The sequence below is a fragment of the Aegilops tauschii genome, chromosome 3 (genome assembly GCF_002575655.3).
Source record: "Aegilops tauschii subsp. strangulata cultivar AL8/78 chromosome 3, Aet v6.0, whole genome shotgun sequence".
Taxonomy (NCBI): domain Eukaryota; kingdom Viridiplantae; phylum Streptophyta; class Magnoliopsida; order Poales; family Poaceae; genus Aegilops; species Aegilops tauschii.
Window position 1 is genome coordinate 452,556,853 of NC_053037.3, and position 26,497 is coordinate 452,583,349.

Here is a 26,497-nt window from a genome sequence, read left to right on the forward strand (position 1 = left end):
CTAACCACCCGACAACCAGCGAGCCGAGAGCCTGGCTTGCCGCGGCCGGCTCCCGTTGGCGAAGTCGACGCGGCACAGCCCGTACCTCGACTGGTACCCGGACAGGAGCTCGAACACGTCCATGAACGCCCACGCGAAGTAGCCCCTCACGTCGGCTCCGTCCCTGCACAACAAACAGAGAATCACACATCGAATGGTGGAATAGTATTTTCTTTTGTCCCGAAGAACCGTACGCAGGCTAGAAATCTGTAACTTCTGAGACATGAATGAACGATCGGGCAGAGCTGCTGGCTGTCCTACTATTTCGAAAGTCAGTGCTGAAATACACACCTCATCGCGTTTAGTGTGCTCTCCATGTAGCTGCTCAGGTAACCGATCCTGTCGGCGTCATCTAGGCCGTCATCGGCAGATCCCATACCTGAAACAAACCACATGACTACTTACATGAGTAACGATGCATCTTTCTTCTTCAGCGGAGACTTTTGCTTCTGGTCGGGAATATGCTTGCCATTCTCTTGGACATAGACCGGAATCGCGTAGGTTTCCTTCAGATACTCCAATACAAGCTGCAACCCTTTGGGATCACTTGGGACATTTGGTGGGGCACTCTGCAGTCCGATAAAGAAAGATTATCTTTGATCAAGTTCAGAACATAGTATAACCCAATAGATGTATGGTGAATGGCCAAAATAACTTCATTTTTCAGCAACTTCTTTGCAGAAAACATCGATGACATAATTTTTCTTACCGGACTAAGTGGTGGGTCTGTCCTAGAACCTGCATCATACAAAGGAATCACTAGTTAGAACAGTACACTCAGCTCTTTTCTGTTACACTACTGCAGAATGCGGTGAACAAGTAGCATACATTGTGTAATGTAGTGCACTAACAAAACATGTTTCACTCAGAGAAATACACAATTTACATGATTGGTGAATCTGCAAAGGTTGCTAGCCGGTTTGTCCTACCAATTAATGTTGGGGATATCGCTTATCGAGAACTTATCATTCGACCCATGATAAGGGGTAATAAGGGGTAAATCAGACGGTTTATCGGCATATCAGCCGATTTATCGCCATATCGGCTGATTTATCGGCCGATTTATCTTATTGGTCAGACATCGGTAAGCGATTTATCGGAATATCGGAAGATATCTTGAACACTGCAATTTATCATTAGTACGACGCCGCTGACAACATCTTGGCTAGCCTTATTTTTTGCATGAGCTTTTTTACTGTACATTTTACTATCATCAGAGGAGGAGAGTAATATAAGTCTCAACCAACCATTGATTTTTCAGGGCAATATGGTCTAGATAAAAGAATACCATCAAGCCTACGGTTGCACACAGTTTTTGAAACGTGCAACTACTTAATTAACCGTTAGATGAAGAACCAATTCCAAGAAAAAGAGGCACCAAAAAAGGAATCAAATTGCACATCCACACAGCACACGACTATGAGCAGTTAGGCAACCCAATCGTAGTATCAGCATCCAAAAAGGATACTTACCCCTTGAATCAACTGACATGTCCGTGTTGTAGTCCCGAACGCCTGTTTCTAGAGGGCGATCATTCACGTAGAGAGAATAGTAGTGATTTATTCCAATAAAATCTAGAGAACCGTGCCACCGCTGCGGATTCGACATGTTTTGGCGCCGTGCCACCGCAGCGCGGCGCGGCTCTCGGCCAGTCAATGGCTCCGTGCCCATCACTCATCGGCTCCGCGGTGCTTCGGCCAGTCAATGGCTTCGTGTTCGTGACTCATCGGCGCCGGGATAGGCACATGCATGGTGAGTACTGATGCTGGCCTAACCTTCCCGGCGACTGTCGAGCATGTGGGCGGCCTAGCTGCCGTAGATGCTGCACGTCAGTCAATTCGCTTTGCCATGGAGAGTTCGAGACCAGGAGCGGCGTTTCGTGTGCCACTCCGCTTCTGTGTATGCTGCCTTTTCCCCGGCTCCCGTTCCTTTCCTGGTGACATTTGTTTTGGGCCCGTCCGTTCGACTTCTCTGCGTCAACTGTGGAGTACTTGAGCTGTCGTGCTCCATTTCGAGCCATGATGCCAACAGCGGCACCATTGCTTCCCCGGTTAGTCATGCACATGTCGGCAGGAGAAAACTACGGGGATGTTTACACTGGTAGAAAAATGGCCTTTAGTCCCGGTTCGCAAAGGCCTTTAGTCCCGGCTGTGCAACCGGGACTAAATATGCGCGACTAAAGACCCCCCTTTAGTCGCGCCTCTTACGAACCGCGACTAAAGGCTTTAGTCGCGCCTCTTACGAACCGCGACTAAAGGCTTTAGTCCCGGTTCTCGTGGCTAACCGGGACTAAAGGCCCGTCCACGTGGGCGCCAGGGGTCCGTCGGGGCGGAGGACCTTTAGTCCCGGTTCTCGTGGCTAACCGGGACTAAAGGCCTCCTCCGCAGGTTTAGGGTTTTAGCCCCCCTAAACCTGGTTTCTTTTTAATTTGTAGTGTTTTATTTCTTTTATATTTTATTTTGTGTTTTATTTTAATTTTGATGAAGTTTCAGTACACATATTCTACGCTACTATATACATGCATATGAAATTTCAAACAAGAAGAATTCAAGAGAAATATATAATATATATTCAATCTCGGGTGACCATATACAACTTCGAACAAGTTTCCATACACAATTAGGATGGATGACCATATACAACTTCGAACAAGTTTCAATCTCGGGTATGCATATAAATTTCTTCGTCCTCGGTATAGTGTTCTCCTTTAGGATTGATGACTTCCCTCATGAAAAATCCTGCTAATTCATCTTGAATTGGTCGGAAGCGAGCTTCTGGACTAAGCCTCCTCCGCAAGTTATCCGTCGCCTTCCACACGCTATCCGATGCCTTCCGCTCAGAGGTGTGTCTCCGGATGTTCTCACAAACATAGTATCCACATAGATTGGTCCCCGGTGGCTGCTTATCCACATTAACTAATCTTCTAAAATCTAGCTCATGTTTGAATTCACCGACAATTTCTTCTGAGAACCGTCTCCAAACCCTACAGGGCAAAGAAAATTAAATGAACAAGGGAGTTATTAGTTACTTGATATTAGGAAATGAACGAAAGAGACCGATCGATATAGAGCTCAAATGATTGAAAATAATTACTTTTGCAACATTTTTCTCATGTCGGCCCAACGCTTTGGATCCGAATCCATAGAGTCCATGATTAGAACTCTGGAGGTGTGAAGTTCAATATTTAGCAGAATCCAGTGGAACCTGCGGACACGTTACATGCACAGTCATGCATAACTCATCGATTAGACATACCATGCATGGAGTAAACAAAAGAGAATGGGCACAAGAGAGAAACACTCACCCAAAATGGTAAGGAAATAGAATATGACTTTTGAGTTGATGCTTTCTAAGAAACTTGTACAAGTCTTTCTCCACGTCTTCGGGATGATTTTGTAACACATGTCCATTAACGATATGTGGGTCAATGAACCCAACATCATGGATGTTTCTTATTTTGCATTCCCAAATCTTCAATCTGCATAATAGCGTACGCAACAATATAGTTAGGACAATATATATATATATATATATATATATATATATATATATATATATATATATATATATAGTGCAGGCAATGAAGAACGAGATGAGGTAGAAATAAATCACTTACAGAACGTAGCAACTCAACATAGATTTGTCGAGGTCGCGCAGATTGAACAGCTCGAACAATTCACTCATATGAACTTGTACAGAGTACCGTTTGGTGTGATGCTCCTCTGTAACATCCGCATAAACATATTCTTTGTCGGCCCATGTTATGAATTGCTTGTACCAACGTAGCAGATTTCGCATTTGTGGTGGTAGACTCTTTTCCCGCGCAGGCTCGACGAGAGGCCCATTCCGCACATATTGTAATGCTATCTCACATACTGGCGCATCCTCAAGGCCTAAGAAGGCACGAAGAGTCAAACCCATCTCGGACGCTTGTTTCATGGCACTCGCTACAGTCAATCCAAGTGCTGCCGCAGCTGCTATGATCTTGGGGTCCTCTTCCGGACCGGCTTTCACTATGAGCGGGGGGATCGATTGTTTATTCTGCATCCCGAGCTGGTCAACTTGTTTCCCGCTTTTTTTTACTTTCTTCTTTCTCCTCCTTCAATATTTTTGCTTGCCTACGAAGTTCATGTCCATAGTCGTCAGGCATATTCAGCTCGGCTTGGGACGGTGTCGTCAAAAAATCCTTAGCCCACTTCTTTTGCTTCTCAGTGAATACTTGCTTGGGCTCAGGCTCTTTTATCGCCTTCATATCCGCCTTCCATTTCTTATAATGAGCAGACGCGGCCAATTTGGTTTCAGCTTCACTAAGTTCCCAAGGCCTTGGGAGGAGAGGCTTCAGTGATGGCTCCGGTACCCTTGTGGTCTTAGGTACATAAGGGTCCGGGTTAATAGTCCAGGAGCGGGTTTCCTTGCTGTCCGCCTGCTTCTGCTTCTTCGCCGGAGGTGGATTGGAGGGCGTCGTACCCGCCGGAGGAGGATTGGGGGGCGTCGTACCCGCCGGAGGTTGTGGATCGGGGGACGGCGTCGAATGGCGTGAAGGAGGTGTAGGTGAACCACCACGACCACCACCACCGCCACCACCACCACCACCACCATCGGAGGGGGGTGGACTTGTTAGCCTTGGCGCCTCGCCTGGAAACACTATGTACTTCTTTTTCCATAGAATGATCTGGCGCTTGACATCTCCAAGTCTTCTCTCCCATTCGGGTGTAGCTTTGTCAATCTCCAGGTCCTCAAACCCTTGGACTATGTCTTCCACCGTGACATGAGCATAGCCATATGCAATGGGGTTGTTGTGGTGGAGTGCTCCAGGTGTACAGGGTAAAGCACTGCCGCTAGCTACCTTCGTGGAAACGTTCCCCACGGGATAATGCAGATCACATTCTTTCATCTCCTTTACATCATCCACGGGGTAGTGAGGCTCCGGTGCACGAATCTCGATCATCGGTGCACTAGCACCAGGCGGGGCATCCGTGGAAGCCACGCCGCTTCTCCGCTGCTGGCTTCCGCGATCCGCTTCATGATCTTCATGTGGCCCTGCAGCCGATTTTTCTTTTACTAGTTCATGCACGGTCTGCTTCAACTCATGGAGTTCCGATGCAAACTTCGCCATAAGATCTGCATCCCGGCCCGTCTTTCTCTTACGGCTTCTGTAACAGTACGGGTCATTGTCCTGGGAAAACCCTACTTTCCACGGAACTTTGCCTTTGCCTCGTACACGTCCTCCGTGTTCATCATTCCCGAGGGCTGTTGTCAGTGCGTATTTCTCTCTGTTGAACTTGATCAAGCCCTCTTGAGCTTGGGTCATTGCGTCAATAAGGGCTTGGGTGGGAGCAAACTTTTTCTTCCGGTGAACACACACCCCTGTCTCCGGGTCTAGCGATCCCCCATGCCCGTACCACCAGCTTTTGGCCCTTGGGTCCCATCCCTCTGTACCTAGAGGGATTCCTCGCACCCTCAGGTCCTCCTCCATCTTCTGCCACTTAGGCTCCGAAAGGCGGTATCCTCCTGGCCCCATAATATGATGGAACTTTTTCTTACTCGCATTATCCTTATTTTTTTTTGATATTTCCTTGAAATGCTCCGATTGCTTTTGCCTCACAAATTCTGGCCAATCATCTTTCAGTTTCTCATGTTGTCCATTGAAATCCGGAGTCTTGCCCTTGTTGACATAGTCACGGGTTAAATTTTTCTTGAAGTTCCGGAATGCTTCGCCCATCTTCTGAAGAGCGAACTCTTTAACTAGCCTCCTCCTCTCACGTCCACCCGGAGCCTCGTTACCGAATTCATCGACTTTGTTGTATTCCGGAGGTAGAATGAAATGTTCCATAAGATTTCTCCAGCAATCCTTTTTCGTTCTCTTGTCGACAAAACTGAAACCAAGACGTGCCTTCTTTGGCTCCTTCCACTCCTGGACGGTGATCGGGACGTTGTCTCTAACAACGACTCCGCATTGGTTGATAAACTTTGAGGTGTGCTGTAGGGGCTTGCCGGTTTCACTGACAAACTCAATGGCATATGTTTCTCCTGTTTTCATCGCCTTGGATTTGCCACGCTTTGTCGTACTCGATCCGGCCTAGGGCTAAAAAAAGAAAGAGAGTCGCGCGCGTTAATACATATGTATTCACATTTCAGTAAGTTTGTATCACGAGAGGCTCAATGTATATATATACCTCGCCGGAGGTGGTTGCTACTTGCAATTCGAGATCGTCGTTTGTTGACGGTTGACCTCCGTCGACAATGTCCGTTCCTTCACCTTCTTGATCATCGACAATGTCTGTTCCACCGTCAAGGTTCAGAAAAGAAGAGACTACATCCTCTTCTTGCTCATATTCTGAGCCCGGCACATAAGGAATCTCGTTGTTGATGATGCCCATTAAATAACGTCCAGCCTCCGGATCCCTAAGCGGCTCGGCTCTATCGTCCGCCATATGTCACTCCTGCATGTAGTAAAAATTCTTTAAGTATAAAGAAATTAAAAAATAAGATTAAGGGGACATAGAGGAGGAGGAATTAAAAAATAAGATTATTGAGCACTAATTTGCATAGAAGTTTTTGTTTAGCAGTGCCAAGTATTTTGTTTTTCCTTTTCTTTTTTCTTTTTCCTTTTCTTATTTTGTTTTTTCTTTTCTTCTTCCTTTTCTTTTTCCTTTTCTTCTTCCTTTTCTTCTTCCTTTTCTTCTTCCTTTTGTTTTTCCTTTTCTTCTTCCTTTTCTTCTTCATTTTCTTTTTCCTTTTCTTATTTTGTTTTTCCTTTTCTTCTTCCTTTTCTTTTTCCTTTTCTTATTTTCTTTTTCCTTTTCTTCTTCCTTTTCTTTTTCCTTTTCTTCTTCCTTTTCTTTTTCCTTTTCTTCTTCCTTTTCTTCATCCTTTTCTTTTTCCTTTTCTTCTTCCTTTTCTTTTTCCTTTTCTTCTTCCTTTTCTTCTTCCTTTTCTTTTTTCCTTTTCTTATTTTGCTTTTCTTGGTTTTCTTTGTTTCTTTCTCGATTTTCTTGATTTCATTCCTTTGCATTGGTTTCTTTTGTTTTGTTTTCTTTGTTTTTCTTTTTGGTTTTCATTGGGTTTCTTTGTTATTCCTTATCTTTTGTCGATTTTATCGGTTTCTTTTTTGCTTCAACACGTGTTAACTTTTTCAACCTTTTTCTTATACATCAGAAAGATTTTTATATATACATTTAACATTTTTTAAACACATGATTAAGTTTTTTTGAAAACTTATTTTTTTGGATGTATGGGTTTTTTTCATACACACTGTACACTAATACATGTTTAACATTTTCCTAATACATGTTTAACATCTTCCAAACACATTTTAATATTTTTTGAACACATGGTCAACATTTTTCCTTCGTTTGTGGCGGCGGCGGCGGGAGGCGGAGGACGGCAGGCGGCGGCGGGAGGCGGAGGACGGCAGGCAGGCGGCGGCGGGCGGCGGGCAGGGCAGGGCAGCGGGCGGCGGGCAGGGGCAGGGGCGGCGGGCGGCGGGCAGTGCAGGGCAGGGCAGGGGGCGGCGGCGCGCAGGGGCAGGGCAGGGGCGGCGGCGGCGCGCAGGGCAGGGCAGGGGCGGCGGCGGAGCTCACTGGGGGCAGGGGCGGCGGCGCGCAGGGCAGGGGAAGTGGGGGCGGCGGAGCTCACTGGGGGCAGGGCGTCGGCGTCGGGGCAGGGCGTCGGGGCAGCAGCCTGGCGGCGTTGGCGTCGATCGGCGTCGGGGCAGGGCGTCGGCGTCGAGAGGAGAATGGGAGGTGGGGGAAAATGCTAAGTGCTGTATATATAGACAGAGCCTTTAGTCCCGATTGGGGACGCCAACCGCGACTAAAGGTACCCTTTAGTCCCGGTTGGGGACACCAACCGCGACTAAAGGGTACCTTTAGTCGCGGTTGGTCTCCCCAACCGGGACTAAAGGGTATTTCGCGCCGCTTTCGTTCCCGCGCGGAAAGAGCCTTTAGTCGCGGTTCGTGTCACGAACCGCGACTAAAGGTCCTTTTTCATATACTTTTCAGAAAATACAAATAATATATCAAAAAAATCAGAAAAATAAAACTAATTCATTTTAAAATCTTAAAAATACAAATAATATATCAAAAAAAATCAGAAATATAAAACTAATTCATTTTAAAATCTTAAAAATACAAATAATATATCAAAAAAATCAGAAAAATAAAACTAATTCATTTTAAAATCTTGAAAATACAAATAATATATCAAAAAAATCAGAAAAATAAAACTAATTCATTTTAAAATCTTAAAAATACAATTATATATCAAAAAAATCAGAAAAATAAAACTAATTCATTTTAAAATCTTAAAAATACAAATAATATATCAAAAAAAATCAGAAAAATAAAACGAATTCATTTTAAAATCTTAAAAATACAAATAATATATCAAAAAATTCAGTTCATCGATCCCTTGAAGGTTTGACAAAAGATTTGATACATCATTCAGTTCATCGACCAAATACAAATCATCCGAATTCGCCATCGTACGTTTTAATTCACATGATCCATTCAACAAAGTTTGGTACAATAAATTATTACACATCAATTCTTCCCTTGTGTCCCTGCTTGCTTACGATTGTGCCGTATCCATGGAGCATCCTCATCATTTAACTTAATGCTTGGGTCAGTGTTCACTTTGAAGGGCGGAATTTCACCAAACATATTATAATCTTCTGACATGTCTGTCTTGTCCTCCACTCCCATGATGTTTCTTTTCCCTGAAAGAACAATGTGGCGCTTTGGATCATCGCATGATGTACTGATCATTTTCTTATCTTTCCGTTTCCTCGGTTTGCTACTCATGTCCTTCAAATAAAAAACCTGAGCGACATCTTTGGCAAGGACGAATGGTTCGTCAAGGTAACCAAGATTGTTGAAATCCACCATTGTCATTCCGTATTGCTCGTCCACCTTTACCCCACCTCCTGTTAGCTTGAACCATTTGCACCGGAACAAAGGGACCTTAAAGGAGGGTCCATAGTCAAGTTCCCATATCTCCTCTATGTAACCATAATATGTGACCTTTTGCCCATTCTCGGTTGCTGCATCAAAGCGGACACCACTGTTTTGGTTGGTGCTCTTTTTATCTTGGGCGATGGTGTAAAATGTATTCCCATTTATCTCGTACCCTTGGAAAATCGTTATAGTCGAAGATGGTTTCTTGGCCAACATGTACAGCTGATCTCCAACATCATTGTCATTCATTAAATGTTTTCGCAACCAACTGCCGAAAGTCTCCATGTGGGCCTTCCTAATCCAGGATTCAAGCTTCCCCGGGTTGTCCGAGCGTAAAATATTCTTGTGTTGCTCGAAGAACGGAGCCACCAAGCTGGAATTTTGCAGAACTGTGTGGTGTACTTCAGTCATAGAATGACCGTCCATACATATCGTTGATTTCCTTCCGATCGTGCCTTTTCCACTTAGTCTCCCCTCGTGCCGCGATTGAGGAATACCAATCGGCTTAAGGTCAGGAACATAGTCAATACAGAACTCAATTACCTCCTCATTTCCATAGCCCTTGACGATGCTTCCTTCTGGCCTAGCACGGTTACGAACATATTTCTTTAATACTCCCATGAACCTCTCAAAGGGGAACATATTGTGTAGAAATACAGGACCGAGAATGGAAATCTCTTCGACTAGGTGGAGCAGGAGGTGCGTCATAATATCGAAGAAGGATGGTGGGAACACCAACTCGAAACTGACAAGGCATTGGACCACATCGTTCTGTAACCGTGGTAGATCTTCTGGATTGATTACCTTCTGAGAGATTGCATTGAGGAATGCACATAGCTTCACAATGGCTACTCGAACATTTTCCGGTAGGAGCCCCCTCAAAGCAATCGGAAGCAATTGCGTCATAATCACGTGGCAGTCGTGAGACTTCAGGTTTTGGAACTTTTTCTCCGCCATGTTTATTATTCCCTTTATATTCGACGAGAAGCCAGACGGGACCTTCATACTGCTCAGGCATTCAAAAAAAATGACCTTCTCTTCTTTGGTAAGAGCGTAGCTGGCACGACCTTGAAACCATTCCGGATGCCGGTCATATGGGTCTTTCAAAAGTTGCTGGTCCTGCCGTGCTTCCTTTGTATCATTTGTCTTCCCATACACGCCCAAGAAGCTTAGCAGGTTCACGCAAATATTCTTCGTAACATGCATCACGTCGATTGTAGAGCGGACATCTAGGACTTTCCAATATTCTAGCTCCCAAAATATAGATTTCTTCTTCCACATGGGTGCGTGCCCGTCAACTCCCCGCGAAACTGATTGTCCGCCAGGACCCTTTCCAAAGATGACTTTCAAATCCTTGACCATATCAAATACTCAGCACCAGTACGTTCCGCAGGCTTCGGCCGGTGATCTGCCTTGCTGTTGAAATGCTTGCCTTTCTTTCTTACGTTATGATTTCGGGGAAGAAATCGACGATGACCCAGGTACACGTTCTTCTTACAATTAACCAAACGTACACTTTCAGTCTCATGTAAGCAGTGCGTGCATGCATTGTATCCCTTATTTGTCTGTCCCGAAAGGTTACTGAGAGCAGGCCAATCGTTGATGGTTACAAAAAGCAACGCTCGTAGGTCAAATTCCTCTCCTTTGTGCTCATCCCAGACACGTACACCAGGTCTGGCCCACAACTGTAAAAGTTCATCAACTAATGGCCTTAGGTACACATCGATGTCGTTCCCGGGTTGCTTTGGACCTTGGATGAGCACTGGCATCATAATGAACTTCCGCTTCATGCACAACCAAGGAGGAAGGTTGTAGATGCATAGAGTCACGGGCCAGGTGCTATGGCTGGAGCTCTGCTCGCCAAAAGGATTCATGCCATCAGTACTTAGACCAAATCTTATGTTCCTTGCGTCAGCTGCAAAATCTTTGAACACTCTGTCGATCTTTCTCCATTGCGTTCCATCAGCGGTGTGTCTCAACTCCCCGTCGGACTTACGGTCCTCTTTGTGCCATCGCAACGACTTGGCATGCTTTTTGTTCCTGAACAGACGTTTCAACCGTGGTATTATAGGAGCATACCACATCACCTTGGCGGGAACCCTCTTCCTGGGTTTCTCGCCCTCAACATCGTCACCAGGGTCATCGCCTCTGATCTTATAACGCAATGCAGTGCATACAGGGCATTCATTCAAATTCTCGTATTCACCGCGGTAGAGGATGCAGTCGTTAATGCATGCATGTATCTTCAGAACCTCTAAACCTAGAGGGCAGACAACCTTCTTTGCTTCGTACGTACTGGCGGGCAACTCGTTATTCTTCGGAAACATATTCTTCAACATTTTCAACAAATTTTCAAATGATGAGTCACCTACACCTTCCTGTGCCTTCCATTTTAGCAAATCCAGTGTGCAGCCCAGCTTTTTCAGACTATTATCGCATCCTGGATACAACGACTTTTTGTGATCCTCTAACATGCGATCCAAATTCTCCCTATCCTTGTCAGTTTCGCAGCGTCTCCGTGCATCAGCAATGGTCCGACCAAGATCATCAGCGGGCTCATCATGTGCCTCTTCTTCACCTTCACCTAACCCTTCCCCACCTTCAGCATCATCCTCCATGAAAGTATCACCGAAATGATCATGATAGTTGTCAACGATATCATCCCCTTCTTCATCTTCTTCCATTCTAACCCCTCTTTCTCCATGCTTGGTCCAACAATTATAGCTTCGCATGAAACCGTGCCGAAGCAGGTGCATGTGAACGTCTCTTGAGGAGGAGTAACCCTTCTGATTCTTACAGACAGCACATGGACAGATAATAAAACCTTGCTGCTTGTTCGCATTTGCCACTACGAGGAAATCTTTCAAACCCGTAGTGAACTCGCCGGAGAGTCGGGGACCGTACATCCATTGCCGATTCATCTGCATTATTATTATATAAAGTATATAATTAACCATCATGCATTTGTTAAACTAACTAGCTAGAAATAATACAAATTAAACAATGAACTACACACATGCATATTTTATCAATGACACATGAAAGGTTCAAGTTGCTAACCGTGATCGCGGAGGAAAAATAAATGAGAAAGCTCAAGTGTGGCTCGGACACTTCATATCATATTTGTTTCAGGCTCTCGGGCATTTCATCGAACACCTTGTGTGCATAGGAGGAACCAAAAGCAAACCCACCACCCCCTTCTGAATATTGTGAAGTGAGCTGAGTGAAGTGAAGTGAGCTGAGTCCTATATATAGGGATGGGCCTTTAGTCCCGGTTGGCCTGGCCAACCGCGACTAAAGGCCTTCGGGGACCTTTAGTCCCGGTTGGCCAGGCCAACCGGGACTAAAGCCCCTCCCGTCCGCCAGCTGTCGACCGAGCGCGGTTGGCCCAGATAGTTGGTCGCGGGTCTCCTCCCGAACCGCGACTAAAGACCCCTTTTGTCGCGGTTCGATTATTTTGGGGACTAATGGGGGCGTATGGAAGCCTCTTTTTCTACTAGTGCCAGTATCCTGCTAGTACGGCACTTAAGGTGCACGGGTCATGTATGTCAAAGCTTCCATTGACAGAATAGATGCACAATATCATACCAGCCAAATAAGAAATCTTTACATCTCTGGGTTGCATCTAAATCCACTGTGGAATTTGTCAGCGGGTAACTCCAGTAGGAGTAGATACTTATGCCAACAATTTCTTTTTGCATGACCTACATCCAAAAAGATTCCTTAGTTTTTTTATGAACCTATACCTCGGAAACATTTGCACCGTAGCAGGGAAATTACGAAGAGTGTAATACTCCCTTCGATTCGAATTAATTGACGACATTGTATAGATGCTGCGTCAGTTAATTCGGATCAGAAAAGTACTTGTTTTAGATAATAACGAAGAATGCGAGTCTATGTACATGATGACTCTGTTTTTAAGGGAAATGCCCAGGAACCTAAACAAAATATATCAACTACTTCCCCTGGAAAATACTACCCTAAGTGTGCCGCCAATGCTGAAACACGTATTGAAAAGATGAATTACGATGTGGTTAATGCCTAATGACTGGAATTGGTGCCTCCACCCTCTCGAAACAGGCTCTCGCCCCGCTATTTAACCTATATACCCTGGAGAACCGCTAGGCAGGACCAAGGTGGCCACGTCGCCTTTAAATCGCTTGTGCCACCGCTTGTTAATTTGGTGCCCGCCGAGGGCATTTTCGTCATTTCGCACACAGACGTATAAAAGCCAACCGCTCCTGTGGGGAGGACCTGGTCGCCACTCTCCTTTTCCTGCCGCCTCGGCTCCCTCCTCCCACCTCAGCTCTCTCCTCCCTCCAAACCCTAGCCCCGCACGCGGCCGGCCGCGCTGCTCCGCCTCCTACTCTCCTCCTCCCCTCGAAGCCCCAGTGCGTCTGACCGTGGCGCGGCCAGCATGCACCTAGCGGGGGCGGGCAAGCGGGGGCGGCTGGGAGGGGCGAGAGGGGGCGGCTGCTCTCTCCCCTGCCTCTGCCACCTCTCCTCCTCCTCCTGCAAGGGCTGGGCACGCCCGCACGCAGGCCGTGGCTGACCGCGGCACGGCCAGCATGCGGCTAGCGGGGCGGCAGCGGGCGAGCAGGGGCGGCTGTGCGCGACGAGTGGGGGCCGGTGTGGCGGGCGAACAACGGAGGCCGGAGGCGAGGCCAGGGGCGGGCGGCAGCGAGCGCGCAGGGCTGGCGAGGCGGCGCGGGCGACAGCGGCAACAGCGCAGCAGCAGGCAGCGGCGACCGCGAGCGCGCAGGGCTGGCGAGGATGCGGCGGCGTGAAAGGGCGGCGAGCAGCGGGAAGCAGTGGGAGCTCGCCGCGCGTGTGGAGCTGCGTGGACCAGCGGGTCGACGCGTCGTGCTCTCCGTACGCCGCAGCAACCTCTTCACCTCTCCCCGCTCCTGCCGCCCCCGGTGACCCTTGTGCGCCTTCTTCTCCATGCTCGGCCACCCCGCGCCACTGCTGCACCTGTCAGTTCTCCCTCCGCCTCTGGACTGGGCATGTGGAGCGCGGCGTTGTCGCCGTTGTCCTCGACGCACGGGGAGCGCTGGCTGTAGAGGAGGCCATCCACGGTGCCATCGCCCCACAACAGAGAAGGTCGAGAAGGATTCTGGGTGGTTTGGCCTATCCCTTATGCTTTTCATGTTTCCCTTTTCAATTTACGCTTTGCTGCTCTTCGATTTGATCCATTACAGTGTTGTGTTCTTGCAGCTTGCTGCAAGTGTTGGACTGGTCGTTCCTCTAACCGGAGGCCTTGCGATGGTTCTGTTGGGTTCAGGTTAGTCACTTTCTTTTGCTCCATTTTTTTCTGAATATCTAAATTTATTCTGGATAATCATGTTTATATTGTTGATTTATTATAGGTCAAACCCGGCAATGAACTTTAGAGTTAGTATCCTCAAGTTATTTTTTAACTACATTACTAGACAGCCGTTGGCTTTCAGTTACCAGGTTAGTATCATATCTGAAAAAGAATGGCAATTGTGGCAGTAACTTTATGCTGCTTGATACTGTGCTGTACTACACACATATATCATTACCAATCTATTTTTTGTTTACCTTTTCCTGACTTTAGAAAGGTGATGTTTCATTATGCTTGGTACAAACAACTGGCAGCTATGGTGCCTTCCTAATCCAAGCATCTATTATTTTTCAGGTTTTGCTGCTGTTAATTGTATTTGGTAAGCTGCCTCTCATTGTGCTTGTCGTCGGAACCAGCAACAGCAGAAGCTTGCCTGCTGCCCTACCAAAGCAAAATTAGGTTATTTGTGAATGAACATTACCTCTTCAGCAATCTGATGGATTTACAGGCTTGTTTGTTTCGTTGGTGGCTTGCTGCTCGGGTATGCGATCACATCAGTTGGTTATTTGCACTCGGAGCTAAGATCTTTTCTGCTCGTCTCCTGAATCCTGTTCGATAAAATGTGTGTGAGCTGAGACATTTTTTTCTTTCATGTTCCTTTCCGTGTGCAGGTTCTTTGTTGATTTTGTTGGATGTGTGTGCTGTTTACCAACAAGGTTAGGTTTCCTATTAGCTTGCTTGATTAGGTCTTGGTACATATTCCATGAACCGGTGCGTTTGTGCGGTCAGGTTGGCTGTATATAAATTTTGAGGTTCACCTGCTACGGATATGCTTTTCTAATTGTAGTGTGACAGCTTTAACCAAATTCTGTTTAGTTCACTCAGCCTTCTATTCATTGATTTTGTATATGGTTCTTGAAAGTAGAGCTTGCTAAGCATTTGAGAGTGTTCTAGTTTGCTTAATCACTGCGACTATGTGCTCTGGGTTAAAGTTCTAAATTTTCTCTTCGTAGGAGCTTCAGAAGGGTTGCTCACCAATGAACTAGAATATTGTTTTGTCCTGGGCACTCACATGATTAAGGAAGAAATTGGTTATTCCTGGATGTGCTATGCAGATCAAAGGTGAGCTCATCCTACTTTCTTTCTTCAATCTTAGCCGAAGATTTATCTCCGGTTTCCTTGCATTTGTCATGTTGGTTCTTTATGTAGATGTGCCAGCTAGCTTAGAATCTGTATCATCATCTTTGTCTTTGAGTAGAACTGAACTGGGGATTTGCTCTGTTCTTTATAGTTTTTATAAAAGATTTTAAATTCCTGCTCATTTCTATCGACTTCATTGTAAATGTTTTACATTTAAATTTATCACATGGACAAGAGCAATATTTCTTCTGAGAGTTATATTGTTTTGCGTCTGTTACAGATTTTGCAGGTTATTTAGCCATTCCCGTGCTTCCAAAGGAACTCATGACCCCTCTTATAACTCTGCCCCGCAATATTTAGGTGTTACAAAAATAGTTTGACCATTTTGCCTCATAATGAGAGTTCTTTTACTATTTTGGAGATTGGTGCATTCTTTCTGCAGTTTAACACCTGCATTGCAAATAATCTTGCCAGAGAACTATGTTGGGCACACAACTGCGTCTCCAACCCATCCGGTATACCAGCTCCTCCTCGCCCCTTCCTCAATTTTCCGGTAAAAGTCTATGCTTTGGTTTATGCTTACTTGGTGGAGGTGGATATGGATGCAGATGGAGAGGCACAAATTCATGGATTGGCCAATGAGATATGTAGATTGAGACAATATGACGCTTCAGATAAATGATGTGCATAATTTGGACCAATGGCATGGTACCTTTTAGTCCTGTTGTTTCCCCCCTCATGTAGCCTGCTGCTGTGCTACTCTGTGAAATATGCATCTCACCTTTTGTTGGTACTGGTTGTGGCTGCAGAAAACAGAAATCCAGCCTCCTTTTTTTGTGCGGAAATGGGCCCCTACGGTAAATGAAGCTACACTAGATCCACTATACTTCAGCTATTTTGCCAATTCTTGAGGCTTCATTGGTAGTGTAGATTCAAGGAAAATTTATAAAATTTATGCATTCTTCCTTCACTTTTTTGTATTTACATGTTTTGTGCTGTTGAGCTAACTCAGTTGCAGATAACAAGTGTGCTCTGTATTCAGTTTAGCTAACATTTTTTTTGCTACTGTTAAAACATATACTGCTTTTTAAAGGAAACATAACTATTGTTTTATTTTATTAACCCTATATATATGACAAATTCCTTCTAATTTGTTGTTCTTAACCGCTGAAGGAGCCTTTCAGTGGTACGTGCACACGGTTTTCATATGTATAACTGTAATGAACATACAACACTGAGAAACTTTTATTTGTGAGTTGCATGACCACGGTGTTAGAATCCTTACCATTTATAACTTTTGTATACATGAACATATAAACACTCACTACAATAATTTCCCTGTTCGTGAGGTGTAATTTTTAAGACTAGCGGCCGTGGGGAAATCCTTATCAATGTTCTTTTATGTCTTATCTGGTTAGCATAGTGTTAGTTGAGAAATGATAAGAGCAATACTTTCTGTTGAATTGCTGGGATAAATATGCTTTTTTTTAATTAACAGCTTGAGAAGTTCATAATGCTAATTCAACTGAGGTTGATTGGGAACATCCCTTCTATTTGAATTTAACACGTCTTATACTGTCACAGTGGCATTGTGCAAGTATGATTTTGTGGCACTACCACTGAGATCTTACAAGCTTTGTATGCTCTGAACAATTGGCTATAACTGCATAAGAATAACTAGAAACCTTTTTTGGTGATCTATTGAGGCGTCATGGCTGGTGTGTGAGACACTAGAGTAGAGACATATCCAGGAGGCGCCACCGTATGGAAGAGTCGTAATAACAGTGGCGCAGAGCGCGTGTTTGTTCAGCATGGATGTGGCCATGTGTTCATTTGTAGCCTGATAGCTTTATAAGAAAATTTACATCACTTATTCGGTTTTAGGTTTTCACTCAGACATACATTGGTTAGTGATGTTAATCCATACATAGTCCTATATGTGGCTTGATGTTACCGTATCTTTCATTCAAGATCTTGTGAACCCAGAGCGATGAAAATCCACCGTACGACCCAGAGATGAGGACCTCACTTGATGATGAACAGACCTTCGACAGCGAAGGATACTGCTCTGATGATTTCCGTTTCCTACCTGAAGATCACTTCTAACAGCCATGCAAGAACCATCAGATCGCTGCTATCATCATTAGAGCCAGTCGTTGCTCCCTACTAATATAGTTATCTATAGCCATATGTAACATATATCCTATCGCACGATGGCACAGTCGGTTCTTCCGAATCTATCTGCTAAGCCTTAATGATCTGTATGTACATGTGAACCTAATGATGTACTATGTCCTATCGAACCATGTCACTCTCGGTTATGCCAGATCTACTGCTGGAACTTCGTGCTTTGTTTATTTGTTTGCTACGCTCTGCTGTGTTTAAATCATATGTCTGATTGCATTCTTATGCTTCCAAGTTTATCTCAGCATTATGCCATGTTTTTATAGTTTTAGTTACGTAAGTATGTGTGCTCACGGAATAATTTTAACCTATGGTTTATTTCCATGCCACTCAAATTTTATTTAGCCCTGGCCTGCAAGCACCGTCGTCTTGATGGATGATGATGATTTAATAGTCAAGGGGCTTCCACAGGTTGTAACTAAGCCATCCATATGTCTGAAAATTCCTGATACTAACATACCCAATTGACCTGATAGATTCTTTTACATTTCCAACGAATGCAGCTCTCTGCCATTTGTGTTACCATTAGCAGAAGGTACATGGTTGAAGAAGCTATTAAGCGGATCCATGGTACAATTCATGCATTCGAGCTCACCGATGATAATGACGACACAGTAATGGCATCAGTGAAAATTGATCTCCAGCCCCACAGCCAAAGCATGTTGCCAACCCAACAGCTGTTCTTTGGAGAATCAACTCGGTTTGCCAACGATGCTATCAAATCAACATGTTCTGCTGCTTTGGCCTATCTGGTAACCATGGGCATCATCACAATAGACAATTCCAACTCGACAAGCCTCAAGAAATGCCAAAGGGAGCTCAAAGCTGAGCAGTTCTGGTCATCAGTGCTATTTGAGCGGGCAGAATCCTTTCAAAAACAGCTCGCCTCTTTGACCGATTTGTGACTTTGACCCCAGGAAAAAAGATCGATTGACCCCAGCCCACCACAGAACAAAAGCCCAAAGTCTTAGGCCAGTTAGATAATTACAACAGTAAAGAAGAAGTATCTGTTTGCTAACCTAGCACGTTGTCCACAAGGCCCAATCTATCTGGTGCCTATCCCTGGACGCAGCCGGTCGCCAGGTCGCTGTAGGTCACGACGCGCGCCTCTCTCAAGCGATTCGCTTCGTCAATGACATCGATCCCCAAATCCTCTGCACACCTACCGCTGCTATCAGGGAACTACACAACGGTGGACGATGCTAATTTTGGTTCGGCGATTTCCGCCAGCCGGCCGCGTCACCCTAATTAGTCCTGCAATTCTTGATTGTCCACTTCGGTTCATCCCAGGTACCCGAGGCCCTGACATACATGTGTGTAATACTAAGATTGTAATTTGTAATTTATCTCCTTGATTCTATCCTAGGACTAGAAGATTATAGATAGATTTCTATTGAAGCGGACAGGAGACACTGATCCAACAGATACTTCAAGGTCGTGAAAGGACTACCTAAAATCCTAAATAGATTTATGTAGTATATCAAACGTTGGTGCTACTACTCTAGGAGAAATAAATTTAGATGAACTTCTTTCAGATTCAACTGACCGAAAAAGAATATCACAATATACTAAGAATGCTAAGAAGCAACATAAGATCAAACCGAGATATGTAATTAGAGGACCTTGCAGACAAAGCAGACTTTAAATATTTCTTTCAACTTGGACTATTTATTTAAACTAGCTGAGTTTTATCCTGATGACTTTTATTCAACATAATTGATGGATCTTGATCATGAACTTCGAATGTAAATTGGCAATGTCCAAAGAGACCAATGATTTGCCAATTTGGATCACATTGCAGATCTTGCTGAAGTGTTAGCTGACACTAAGAAATATCTTGCTTTTCCTTTGGTGTATCAACTTCTAAAAATGGTGCTAATTTTGCCAGTTGACAAAATCGACGAGGAGATGCTTTTCGGAAATGGATATTGTCAAGAGTGTTTTGCATGGGTGACCAGTTCATGAGTGATAGCCTGAGTTGCTATGTGGATAAATATATATTTACTATCACTACAAACGATTCCTTGGTTGATTTATTGAATGAAGAAGATTAAAGGTCGAGAAGGAAGTTATAACATGTGAATCTCACATTAGTTTATATTTTTGCTTAATAAGTATTTATTTTATGTATCATTTGTTTTGTACATTGTTGTCAAAATATTTTTTTCTTTCGCCTATTGTTTTTACTAAGGGGTTGTTTGGTTTGTGACTAATTTTGCCAACGATTGCCACACCTATGGTTAGGCAAGTTTGACCAACTTAGGTGAGTGTTTGGTTCAAGCCACACCTTAGGCAAGCCACACTTGGGTCCCACATGGCATACACATAAAAAGTGTGGCAAGATTCCCTTAGGCTTGCCAACTTGTGGCTCTCATTTTGATGAACTAATCTTGGCAAGCTTGGCAAAAATGTGTGACAAAGTGTGGCAATACTAGGCCTAGAACCAAACAGCCCCTAAGTTACAAATTAAATGCTCCCAACTTATCTTTAATTTTTCTTATTTTTTACTGAATATGTAAGCAAGTGGAATTTTGACTTCGCTCGACTAGTGCTAGGGTATGGAAATCATTTTAATATAATAAAAATTTATATCATTGGCTCACTGCATATTTTCACTCTTTATATATTGCCCACAAATGTTATTTATATTGCATTGCTATTATCAGTGCTATTGTGGGCAACACTGACACCGGTGCCCATTTTTTCTAGCTTCGTCCCTAGGTGTGCCTAATGACTGAAACAATGAAACTTGAGCCTCCATTCTTGAGGAAAGCTAAAATGGTTTAGAAATTGTAGTTCATGAAGAAACTAAACATCACCAGAACTATTTTAAGTACAAGATCATCCACTCACTTGATATTTTTCTCTGTAAAGACTAGCAACGGATGCATGCGCCAAAAGGGTATTATGAGCTGCTATGTATGGTTCCACGCTAGAGTCCCCAGCGGTGCACTTTGTTGCTCCAAATGGGTCCGAGCAACAGCCGGGAGGGAATATACCAACATCATAAGAGGCCATCATACCAATGTTTGGCTCATTCACTGTCGTCCAAGATGCAACCCTATCTCCAAACTCCCTGAAGCAAACATCTGCATATGCTGTGAAATCTTCGCTGCATTTTGTAGATTTGAGAATATGAACAAGATAAAAGATTATAGTATGCCAAAATGACATATAAAATTGCCACTCCAGTTGAGCTGTCTATTTGGTAGTGAAATCATATATGCACTTACATAATTCTGGGGCTTAACCATCCACCATACTCGTCTTCAAGAATCTGAGGGAGATCTAGATGGTGAAGTGTGATGTGGACTTGGATTCCTGGGATAAATACCACAGAGACTAGATGGTTCAAATTACTATTTTGCATGAACTTCTTAACAAGGAACAATATTTACACCAACTTATATGAAATATGAACCTAACAATCAATCACAATTAAATTATTTAAATGCTCAAAGATCTAATAAGAAATACTTGTCATGGTTCACTTATTCATTAATGAGGTTATTGTAGTACTCCAGCCCTTTGGGATTAACAGCTCCGTGTCCATCTGCAATCCCGAAATTTCAGAAAGAGTAAGATAAATTAGAAACTAAAGTGGATGGTTGTGATAGAGTTTGAGGATTGCTGTACTTGGAATGAGCCTTGACCAGGAGATGGAGAACCTATAGGCCTCTAGGCCTGTCTCAGACATGAGCTTGACATCCTCCTACAAAATCATAGGCCTGATTTACTTTGTAGAACTATTAAAGCAGAGAAACGGTCAAGATTTTGCCTCGTCTTATTTACCATGTATTTGTGGTACCCATCTGCAGCAACATCTGCCGTGCTTTTGTCTGGCATTTTGCCTGCAAGAACAAATCAAACTGTCAAATTGACCTAAACTGCAGCAAACACTTCATAGTCAACGTTCTGGACTTCTGGTATTGGTTGTTGCCATGCCAATGCCAATTTGTCATGTTCAATTACTCTAAAATTTTAGCAATGCTTCAGCAACAGAAATGCTGTGTAAATTGTTCTACCAAAGGTGCTATTTCTTACACATATGGGAAATATCCACAGTCAGACAGTCATATGAGAAAACCAAAGACAAATCTCGCAAACATGTAGCAACCAACCTGCGTGAGTGAAAGTGTCCCAGCTGCTTGGGCTCCTGCCATCCTCAGCAACAGCACCCTCATACTGCACGCAAAAGAAACACATCAAGATTGATTAAATAAACACGCCAGAACTTTCAGCTCAAACAAAGGTAGACTACTCACTTGATATGCCGAGGTTCCAGCTCCAAAGACGAATCGCCGTGGGAAATCACTTCGTGTGAAGCCAAGACCAGCGGCAGCTGCATCCTGAACCCAGAGGGACAGCAGCAAGAGGTAGAAGAAGGCAGCAGAAGCACCATCTATGATCTATGTTTTTGCGCGCATAATGGATTAATTCGTTCGCTTCGAGAGAAGGTTTATATCAGGATTAATTAGTCTCACTCTCAACCGCAACCTTACCTCGTGAAAGCAGCCAGATTAAACAACTTTCATCTAGTAACGTCGGTCTTCTGTGGGGACATGTACTACGACGACAGGTACTCCTCGGACTCCGTCCTATGGGACACCTGGCTCAGGGACGAGCACGACATGCGGCGTGCCTCCTTCTTCGCCGGCACGGCGTCTGGGCCGCGGCGGCCACGTCGGGAGCGTGCAGCGCCTGCTCCCCAGGAGCGCGGGCGTAGGCGGGTGCGCGGCCTCACGCCCATGTGAAAGGATTGGGAAGAGGTGTCTAGAGGGGGGGTGAATAAACTCTAATCAAGAAAAGTTGCAGATTTTAATTCTTTAGGTTGATGTGGAGTTTTAGCACAAGTTTAAACATTCACAATACATATCAAGCAAGCATGCCAAGAGTATATGAGCAGCGGAAAGTAAAGCATGCAGGTTGCAAGAATGTAAAGAGAAGGGATTGGAGTGTGCAAATGCAATTTGGAGACACGGAGATTTTTTATCCGTGGTTCCGATAGGTGGTGCTATCGTACATCCATGTTGATGGAGACTTCAACCCACGAAGGGTAATGGTTGCGCGAGTCCACGGAGGGCTCCACCCACGAAGGGTCCACGAAGAAGCAACCTTGTCTATCCCACCATGGCCGTCGCCCACGAAGGACTTGCCTCACTAGGATAGATCTTCACGAAGTAGGCGATCTCCTTGCCCTTACAAATTCCTTGGTTCAACTCCACAATCTTGACGGAGGCTCCCAAGTGACACCTAGCCAATCTAGGAGACACCACTCTTCAAGAAGTAACAAATGGTGTGTTGATGATGAACTCCTTGCTCTTGTGCTTCAAATGATAGTCTCCCCAACACTCAACTCTCTCTCATAGGATTGGATTTGGTGGAAAGAAGATTTAAGTGGAAAGCAACTTGGGGAAGGCTAGAGATCAAGATTTATGTGGTTGGAATGGAATATCTTGACTTCAACACAAGTGTAGGTAGTTCTCTCTCAGAAAATATGTGTTGCAAGTGTAGGCATGTTCTGATGGCTCTCTCCATGAATGAAGAGTGGGTGGAGGGGTATATATAGCCTCCACACAAAATCTAACCGTTACACACAAATCACCAAACTCGGTGGGACCGATTCAAAGAACTCGGTCAGACCGATTTGGTTCATAATGTGACCGTTAGGCATCTCAGTGGGACCGAATGGATCAACTCGGTGGAACCGATGTGCTAGGGTTAGGGTAAATCCTCATCTCGGCTTGACCGATTACTCAAACTCGGTGGGACCGATTTGGGTAATAAGCGAAACAGAGAGTTGGCCAAGCAAACTCGATGGGGCTGATTGCATATCTCGGTGGGACCAAAATTATTGCAATAGGCAACAGAGAGTTTGCAAGCCCATCTCGGTGAGACCGAATTGATTAGGGTTTCTGGCAGTGGCTATGTCAACTGAACTCGGTGGCTCCGGATAGAAAGAATCTGCGGGGGCCGAGTTGGACTTTTGGTTTGGGACATATGTGGATGTGAGAAAGTGGTTGAGGACTTTGGAGCATATCACTAAGCACTTTGAGCAAGCAAGCCATTAAGCAACACCTCATCCCTTCTTAATAGTATTGGCTTTTCCTATAGACTCAATGTGATCTTGGATCACTAAAATAGAAAATGTAGAGTCCCGGGCTTTGAGCTTGAGCCAATCCTTTGTCCTCAGCATCTTGAAGGGGTTCCACATCCTCTAGTCCATGCCACTCCATTGTTGAACTTATCTGAAACATACTAGGTAGAAGCATTAGTCCAACAAGAGATACGTTGACATTAATTACCAAAATCACCCAGGGAGCACTTGTGCTTTCAATCTCCCCCTTTTTGGTAATTGATGACAACATACATCAAAGCTTTAGATAAAGATATAGAGAACAACAAGTAAAGCTTTGGAAAGACATGTAACATGCATAGGCTCCGCCTATATGTATGCAATCATATAAATATGGAACATAGGAGCATGTGAATGCATAAGCATGACAGAGTAAGCCATGTGTTACATGTATCTTGGCTATATGCATCAGAGCAAATGATGTAAATATAGGAAATGTGCCGTCATGCTAATGAGTCCTTCTTGCAAACAGTATGTACAACAGCAAGAGATCCTCATACACATGACTGTGATGCATATACTTACCTTGTGATCTTGAGTTGGCTTAGGAAAGAATGAACCTGAGTAAACAAGGTTAGATAACACAGATACACCTACTAGCCAAAGCAAACAAAAGAAACCACAAGAGTACCAAGACTGGGATGACATGTAGAGAGTGAGTACTGAGTACTCTATTGGATATAAACATGTCCCCAAAGGTAAAGATATGCAATGAATTCAAGGATTTCCTTCCCTTATATGTCTTGCTCCCCCTGAATCTTGCATAGGAGTATTGGGAGAAGATAGGGAACAGAAAACAGAGCAAAGAAGAGAAATAGAGCTAATGCAAACAATCAAATATGAACATGTCTTTCCCCTCTTGAAGACATGTGACTTCTCTCCTCTTGAACACCAAGCATCTGGGGTTACTTACACTCTCCCCATGAGTATTCTCTCCCCCTTCGATGTGATCTCTCTTTAAGCTTTGATGTGATCTCTCTCTCCCCCTTTGACATCAATTTCCAAGAATGGCTCTTCTGGATTTTTATTGCAAAAGGGTTTGGTCCTTGAGTCTCAAAGCAAGTCGAATGTGATGCTGGTAGAGGACAAGAATCATTGAGTGGAGCTGGAGCAGAAAGAATGCAGGAACAAGTGGCAAGCTGTCTTTTCTGCAGAGAAATTGGTACCACCGAGTTGTGTGCTTCAGTGGCACCAAAAGAATTCGGTTGGGCCGAATAAAACAAACCGGTGTGACCGAGTTCATCACAGGGAAAACACTTGTCACCTCAGCTCACTAGGCAATTAAGATCTCACAAGGATTTGCAAGGAATTAGCTGAAAGATTTGCAATGAATTTGATGCAGAGAATGCAGAACACAAAAGAATCGGAAAAAAGGATCTAGATGAAGTTTTTTTTGAAAGGGGAAATAATATGCACGAGACAAATGCAAGACCACGGAGAAACACAAGAGAACTTCATCTAGAATTGGGCGGCGACAAAGTCACCTATGTTAGAGTATATTGACTTAGGAGTCAAGTGAGGGCACTTGATCATAGGTCATACTCATCGTTTAAGCTCAAAATGGGGTTACCATTTTTCGTTTAAGCATCTTGATGTATTCGCATCTTGTTGAGTTGCTTTGCCCCATGACTTGGAGTAAAGCTTCTGTAAGATGGAATAACATACCTTGGGTGGTGGTGTTGATCTTGATCATGTAGTTGAACTTGTGTGGGTTTCTCAAGGTTGATGTAGCTTATCAAGAATTTGGAGCACCACTTGGAATTTGAGTTCATCTACCTACATGGGTTAGTCTTGCAAGGAAGAGCACTTGTGTATCCAAAATGAAAATCATAGAATTTAATATAGAATTTGTCAAAGGATATATTTGAAGGGTTTTGTGCTTCCTTGTCTTCAACCACCATTGTGTAGAGACTTGGTGATGTAGAAATTGCTCAAGATATGAGTGAGTTGCAATTTCATGGATTTAAGTTCATCCAAGTACCTACAAGGGTTAGATAGCATGCAAGGGTGCAAATATATCCAAGACATATAGATAGCATCATGAGAGAAATAGCAAGGATTAGTCAAAGGCTCATGCCTTGCATGTATCCAAATAGAGTTCCTACTCCAAGTTTGAAGCATCAATGATGTTCAATTCACCTCTCAAACAGCAAAAGACTTTCTCATCAAGCGGTTTGGTGAATATATCCGCTAATTGCTTATCGGTGCGAACATGCTTAAGATCAATGTCCCCTTTGGCAACGTGATATCGAATGAAATGATGACAAACTTCAATATGCTTAGTTCGAGAATGTTGCACGGGATTGTGAGCAATCTTGATAGCACTTTCATTGTCACAAATCAATGGAACATGTTTCACATATATCCCATAATCTTTAAGAGTTTGGGTCATCCAAAGTAATTGAGCACAACATGAACCAGCGGCAATGTATTCCGCTTCGGCGGTGGATAAGGAAACCGAGTTTTGTTTCTTGGAGGACCAAGACACAAGAGATCTACCAAGAAATTGACATGTACCCGAAGTGGACTTTCTATCAACCTTGTCTCCGGCATAGTCCGAATCGGAGTAACCAACAAGATCGAAAGAAGACCTCTTAGGATACCAAATGCCAAAATTTGGTGTGTGTATTAAGTATATCACTATCCTCTTCACAGCCTTAAGATGACACTATTTAGGGGCCGCTTGATATCGTGCACACATGCACACACTTAGCATAATATCAGGACGAGAGG

The 26,497-nt window shown here is 44.2% G+C and overlaps 1 long non-coding RNA gene and 1 pseudogene across 2 annotated transcripts; one reads left to right on the forward strand and one right to left on the reverse strand.

Annotated features, from left to right (window-relative positions):
• LOC109736186 (beta-glucosidase 22-like) lies at nucleotides 1–26,497 on the reverse strand (annotated as a pseudogene).
• On the forward strand, nucleotides 13,865–18,517 carry LOC123497875 (uncharacterized). 2 transcript variants are annotated; one of them, XR_002226322.4, is made up of 10 exons: nucleotides 13,865–14,116; nucleotides 14,214–14,280; nucleotides 14,366–14,453; nucleotides 14,659–14,845; nucleotides 14,976–15,020; nucleotides 15,318–15,426; nucleotides 15,725–15,959; nucleotides 16,053–16,152; nucleotides 16,254–18,039; nucleotides 18,132–18,517. It is a non-coding gene; the product is annotated as an uncharacterized lncRNA (long non-coding RNA). The 2 variants fall into 2 exon arrangements; XR_006672345.2 differs by having other exon boundaries at nucleotides 13,865–14,099.